The sequence below is a fragment of the Clinocottus analis genome, unplaced genomic scaffold (genome assembly GCF_023055335.1).
Source record: "Clinocottus analis isolate CAN_PGR_092001 unplaced genomic scaffold, fCliAna1.0.p SCAF_7, whole genome shotgun sequence".
Lineage (NCBI taxonomy): Eukaryota > Metazoa > Chordata > Actinopteri > Perciformes > Cottidae > Clinocottus > Clinocottus analis.
This window is the reverse complement of record NW_027176229.1, coordinates 1,176,501-1,182,500: the sequence shown is the minus strand read 5'-3', so window position 1 is coordinate 1,182,500 and position 6,000 is coordinate 1,176,501. Positions and strand designations below refer to the sequence as shown.

Below are 6,000 nucleotides of genomic sequence, written 5' to 3'. Positions count from 1 at the left end.
TTCTGCTCCAGGGCGACTGATAATCCATATATCCAAACCACTAAAACATACACAAACACGTTTTGTTGTGTCTTGAGAGGATGCTGCAGCGATGGGATGAACTGCATCACTGTAATACCTCTAGAGGACTTTGAGTTTCACCCGGTTCAAACATTTGTCATAAAATGTCATTATTAACCGTGTGGAGACCAGCGCTTAGCTCCTGGGCTACAAGCCCTGTCTATGTTGGCATATTGTGAAACATATTTACCTAAAAGGACGCAAAGCCAGTTGCAGAAAGAAAAGAAAACGTGATCATATTATCGATACATTTAGTAAAAATTGGAACTATTTGCAAGATCACAATTTAAAAATACTTTCTCCTTTGGTGGAAGTACTCAGATCTCGTACCAATACTACATTGTACTCTGTTTCAAGTAAAAGACAAGTACTCATTGGGCGTTAAAAAGCATGATTGTCTATTATAATATCATGAACGTGTAATCCCTTTGATAATGCAGCTGGTAACGGTACTTTAAATGTTGTAAAACATCATATATTTGCTGTATATTTTTTGTTATTAATTTAAAGCCAACGAAAGCTTTTAAATAAAAATGTGGCAGAGTAAAAAGTACAATATTCACCTCTGTGACGTCGAGGAAGTTTAAGGTAGTGTAAAATTGGAAACACATACAATGTACAAGTATCTTGAGTACACGACATGACCGCTAACATGACTTCTGTATATAACTCCCAATGCTGCTGCGGATAAAAAAACAACCTGCTATCATCTTTAATGTCTTCTCATCATTATTTCCATCCATTTATCGACTCGGCTCTCGACGCTATGTCTCTGTTCCTGTTGCCGCTGCAATGACCCAGTCTCCCCTCGGGGATCAATAAAAGTTCATCTGATCCGATATCATCTCCCCGTCTTATCTCGTCTCGTCTCATTTCATCTGCAACAAGCTGCAGAATCATCTGAGGCTTCTCTCGACAATGGAAGACACTGTGTTGTGTTTTTAGATGCACTGTCAAGGTTGTTTCCTCCCAAAGATGCAACCGAGTGATTTCTTATTTTTGTTCTAGATTTTCTGTTGTGAAAAGCTGCTCAAAAAACTTGATTCAACTATTCAAAGGTTGGAACTTCTTCTAAAAGCCAGGCAATCACACAAAGCACTCGATGACTTCAACTACTTCTGCTTCAGACACAAGTAGTTCAAGTCCATGGATGTTTACTTTCACAACTGTTTTTTTTTTGGTCTGTATGAATTTTATTTATCCAAGTTGAGTCTGGAGAGTCTCCTGTGTCTGAATAATTTTCCCTTCTTCACTTCACCCCAGCAGCAAACTTTGCTGCTGTCTATCCTTCATGTGTTAAAGCTGCATTCTATCTGCTGACCACCAGGGTGCGACTCCTCTTGTTGTATAGAAGTCTATGCTTCATGTGGTGAAGCTGAATTAACTCTCCTGACCATCACGGAGCGACTACTCTGGTTGTATAGAAGTCTATCAATGACTCTACTTCTCTCTTGATGTAGTTCCTCAGTAAACATTGTAAACATGAGTTTGTGTTTCAAGTCTTCTTCACTACAGCATGTTTACTTAGAAAAATGATGGTCATTTAGAGTCAAACAGACCATAAAGCATGGGATGCTTTAGGGGCGGGGCTACAAGGTAATTGACAAGGGCTTTGCAGCGTCTCTACGTCACTCCTTAGTCCAAATATGGTTCACCATCATTAGATGCCACAAAAAAAACACTAAACCATCAGTCCACAAACCAACGGGTGGCGTCACCACCCGTTGGTCCACTTCTTATACACAGTCTGTGTTTCACTCCATGAAGCTCCTGTGGTTTCTTTGAATCATTTGCATGGGTAAACAAAGTGAAAAACACCTGGAGACCTTTTACCTTTTATGTCAGAAAACATGCAAATAGAGTCTTTCACCGTTCCTCCATTCCTGCTGCAGACAGATGTTCTATGCATAAGTCATTTCATTTTACGAAGCATGATAACTTAAATGATTTAGCTAAAGTCTTCTATATCTCTTCCTGTCATATCTGTGAGGCTTCACCTAATTTTCTAAATAATTTATTGAAGTAAAAGCATCCGCATGCAGGCCATAAAACCAGTGACTGAGCGCCGGATACACAGCCCTGTGTTCCGATGCTGCTCATGCACTCATTCAATAAGATAACTTAATAAACTGCCACATGCATTGGGATCTGGCTGTCAGAATCCAGATATGAGGCAAATCTGGATTAATGAGTGCTGTGATGGCATGAAAAGGGCAGGGAGCGCTTGTTTTATCTACCCGCAAGCTTAGGATAAAGGTGCAGCCGCTGTGTGAGAAACGGTTCTGTGTCACAAGACCATCGGCTACGGAAGTCTTTATGGAGGGAAACCGACCGGCAAACGGCGCTGTGCTGAATGACTTCACTGAGCCAAGTCTGGCAGGAAGTCTGCCATGCTTACCCCCCACCCCCAAGTGAACACAGTGTCGGGGGGTAATTATTTGGCAAGACACATTGTAAAACAGATCTGACAGCTGCAATCATGACGAGGCGTGACCGCCACGCAGGCCCCCCGTTAATTTCTGCAGCGCTGCAGGCCGTTACCCCGCAATAGATTTTGGGTGGAGAGGGAAGGGGAAATTGGGACGAGGTGTGAGAGTTGTATCGTTGTGCTTCTGTGTATGTAAAGAAATCCTGATCCAGGACCAATTTACCAGCTTGTGAAGCGGAATGCTTGAGTGAGCTGGGAACGGCGCAAGGTCGCAAGGTCGCAAGGTCAAGAGAAGAGTTTCACACGTAGAAAAATGACTGCCCTCGTGGTGCTCCACAGCTGAAGGGGTCTTCACCTCTAGACGTTCCTTTCTTTACCTTGTGTGGAGTTTCTTCAAAAGCTCTCTGACGTTTTGCTGACATCCTTCTTTGCCTCCGGAGCAGCTTCGCCCCCAGAGACGATTCCTCTCCAGCTCTCTAATCTCCTGCCGGAGGTGATTTACTGGCACTCTGTTGCTGTCGGGAACCCCCGAGACGTTTGACCGGACGCACTCCCCTTCATTATGCAGGACGGCTATTTAATGGTGTTTAAAGCTTGGAGGAGTTGGCTGTCCTCCTGAGTAATCATAAAAAGTCAAATTCAAGATTGTAAATTTCATTTGGAAAAGACGAATGTGCTCTCGTGCAATGTTTAGCACCCACTAAGATAACCCTAATCTTAAACTCCACTATGCTGGCAGAGTGTGCCAAGTCCTCCTATGCCATGCTAGCAGCTGGGAGCTCTGTGGGCAATGTAATTAGTCAAAGTATGTCCACACTAACATGCTGGTGTTCAGCAGGTAGAATGTCGGCTGTGTTTCCCATCTCAGTTTGCTGAAATTTGCTAATTAGCACAAAGCAAATGGCAGCTGAGCATGAAGGGATTGAGGCAAATGTGTGCTCTTAAACTATATCAGACAAGGAAACACTTTGAAGTGATAATGACTCGAGAGGAAAAGTTATTATATTTCATCCCGCGAGGAACATGAATGTCTTCATTAAATATTATTGAAATCCATATATTAGCTAGAGAGATGTTTCATTCAAAACCACAACTATCAACCTCAAGAAGAAAATACACAAGATCACCAAAGTTATTGGTATTCAGAACAAAATGTTGAGATATTTTAGTTTAGACAACGTGGCCTACATTACAATACGAGTACACGGCAGAGAGGTATAATCATCGCATTTCACGGAGAATAAAAGATGGAGACATTTGTTCATGTTTTCCAGAAACAAGAGAAATACCTTGTTTTGTTTGAATCAATCATATCTAAATGTTGATAGAAAATTCATCCACACAGCAGCTAGTGTCATACATATCATTACATAAAAAGCTTCTTAGATTTAGCTCCAATATAACTGCACCACAAGTTGGCTGCATAGAGTGGAAGACAGTAACAAAAAACACAGCTGTTAGTTTTAGCAATCAAGACAAACACTCTTTTTAGATTCAAACGTAGTCTCATACTGCACACTATAACTTGCTGTAAGCTTGTGCTATATCTGTAGAAATAAAGTTTTTCTTTGACTTGCATGAGGAGTGTCTGACATGTTGACTTCCTGTGTCCCGCGCCCCAAAAGGGGATAGAGTGTCTGCATCAGCCCAATCACCTTTAAGAAGTGCAACTCTGAAAGGTCATCGCCTCCGATCGATAACCCCTCAGAGAGCAATTTGCAGTCGTCACCTGTCAAAGTGAGCGCAGCATCCAGACCTCGGGGCAGAATCAGCCCGGGGAAGATGACATCACTTCAAGATGCGGCGAGTACAAGAGCTCTGAGGAACCCTAAGGGCTCTTTCAGGCTTCAGACCCCGAAAGAACCAGCAATGGTTCCTTCAAAAAAATATTCTACAAATCTGACTCATAGTTTAAATTGCCACACAGCTTTCAGTGAGGGCTTTACACATTGTGGGAGTGACGAATAAACAACACAAAAATGTGAATACTTCCCAACAAATCTTGTATGAATAAGGCTTTTATTGTGAAAGGCAACATTAGAGGAAGTTGACGAGGTGTGCATTCTCTCTACTGACCACCAGGGTCCTCTGGTTGTATAGAAGTCTACGCTTCATGTGTTAAAGCTCAATTAAAGGTCCATTTAAAGCCAAACAGACCATAAAGCAAGATGTGCTGTTAAGGCAGTGACACAAGAGGATTGACAGGTTTCTAGCTGAAACGTATACTATCTCTACCTCACTCCTCCTCAGTCAAAATATGGTTAACTTTCGGTTCACTGTTTGCAAAGAAACTTATTGAAAATGGCAAAATCTCGGAGCTCGATGCTTCAAAACTTGGGGGGCTATTTTCAGCAGCGGATTAATCCACATCCAGTGCTGCAGGATGGAGAATGTGGGATTGAGTATAAATAAACCACAGTGACCATGTTCATAATGAAGGAACATGGCTACTAGTGCAGTGAAGCTCATTTATGGGATTTTAATGGTGCTCTTTAGCTCAGGGGGAGAGTGCACACACACACACACACACACACACACACACACACACACACTACTTGTTAGTGGGAGACAAGTACTGCTGACTTTTAAGGTAACAGAAATATATATATATATATACACACTACCTGGCCAAAAAAAAATCGCCACTAAAAAAAAGGTCACACATTAATATTTGGTTGGACCGCCTTTAGATTTGATTACGGCACACATTCGCTGTGGCATTATTTCCATAAGCTTCTGCAATGTCACAAGATTTATTTCCATCCAGTGTTGCATTAGTTTCTCACCAAAATCTTGTATTGATGATGGTGGAGTCTGACGCTGCACAAAGCTTCTCCAGCACATCTCAGAGATTCTCAATGGGGTTAAGGTCTGAACTCCATGTGTGAAAATGATGTCTCATGTTCCCTGAACCTCTCTTTCACAATTTGAGCCGGATGAATACTGGCATTGCCATCTTGGAATATGCCGTTCCATCAGGGAAGAAAAAAATCCATTGTTGGAATAACCTGTTATTGCTGAACTTTGTCGTTGCTGAACCTAGACCTGAGCAACTGCAGCAACCCCAGATCATAGCAATGCCCCCACAGGCTGTACAGTAGGCTGTAGTAGTTTGGCCAGGCAGTGTGTGTGTGTGTGTGTGTGTGTGTGTGTGTGTGTGTCTGTGTGTGTGTGTGTGTGTGTGTGTATAGTTTAGGAGTTACGCGGTCATAGTTGTATAAATCCCCTTTTCTGCCCCCTAGTGGCCAAGAAAAAAGTGCTGACTTCAGCGATTGGAAAGCCCCAGAAGCTAAATGTTGAAGGAAGTAACTAAGAAACATCCACACCCCTCACTTTCCATCCGATCAGTGGGAAGGAGACGTGCGAGTCCCTGCTGTGACCCGTCCCTGCTGTGACCCGTCCCTGGGCGAAACAGAACCTGTGACCTTCGGAAACAAAAGAGGAAGAGACACAAAAAGTGCTGGCTAAAGGAAACGAAGAGCTGAGGAGAAAGGGGATATTTTTAACCTCAG

General features: G+C 42.6%; 1 protein-coding gene across 1 annotated transcript in view; it reads right to left on the bottom strand.

Annotated features, from left to right (window-relative positions):
* Nucleotides 1-6,000, bottom strand: part of fras1 (Fraser extracellular matrix complex subunit 1) — a 215,993-nt gene that overhangs the window by 166,961 nt on the left and 43,032 nt on the right. The window lies entirely within an intron of this gene.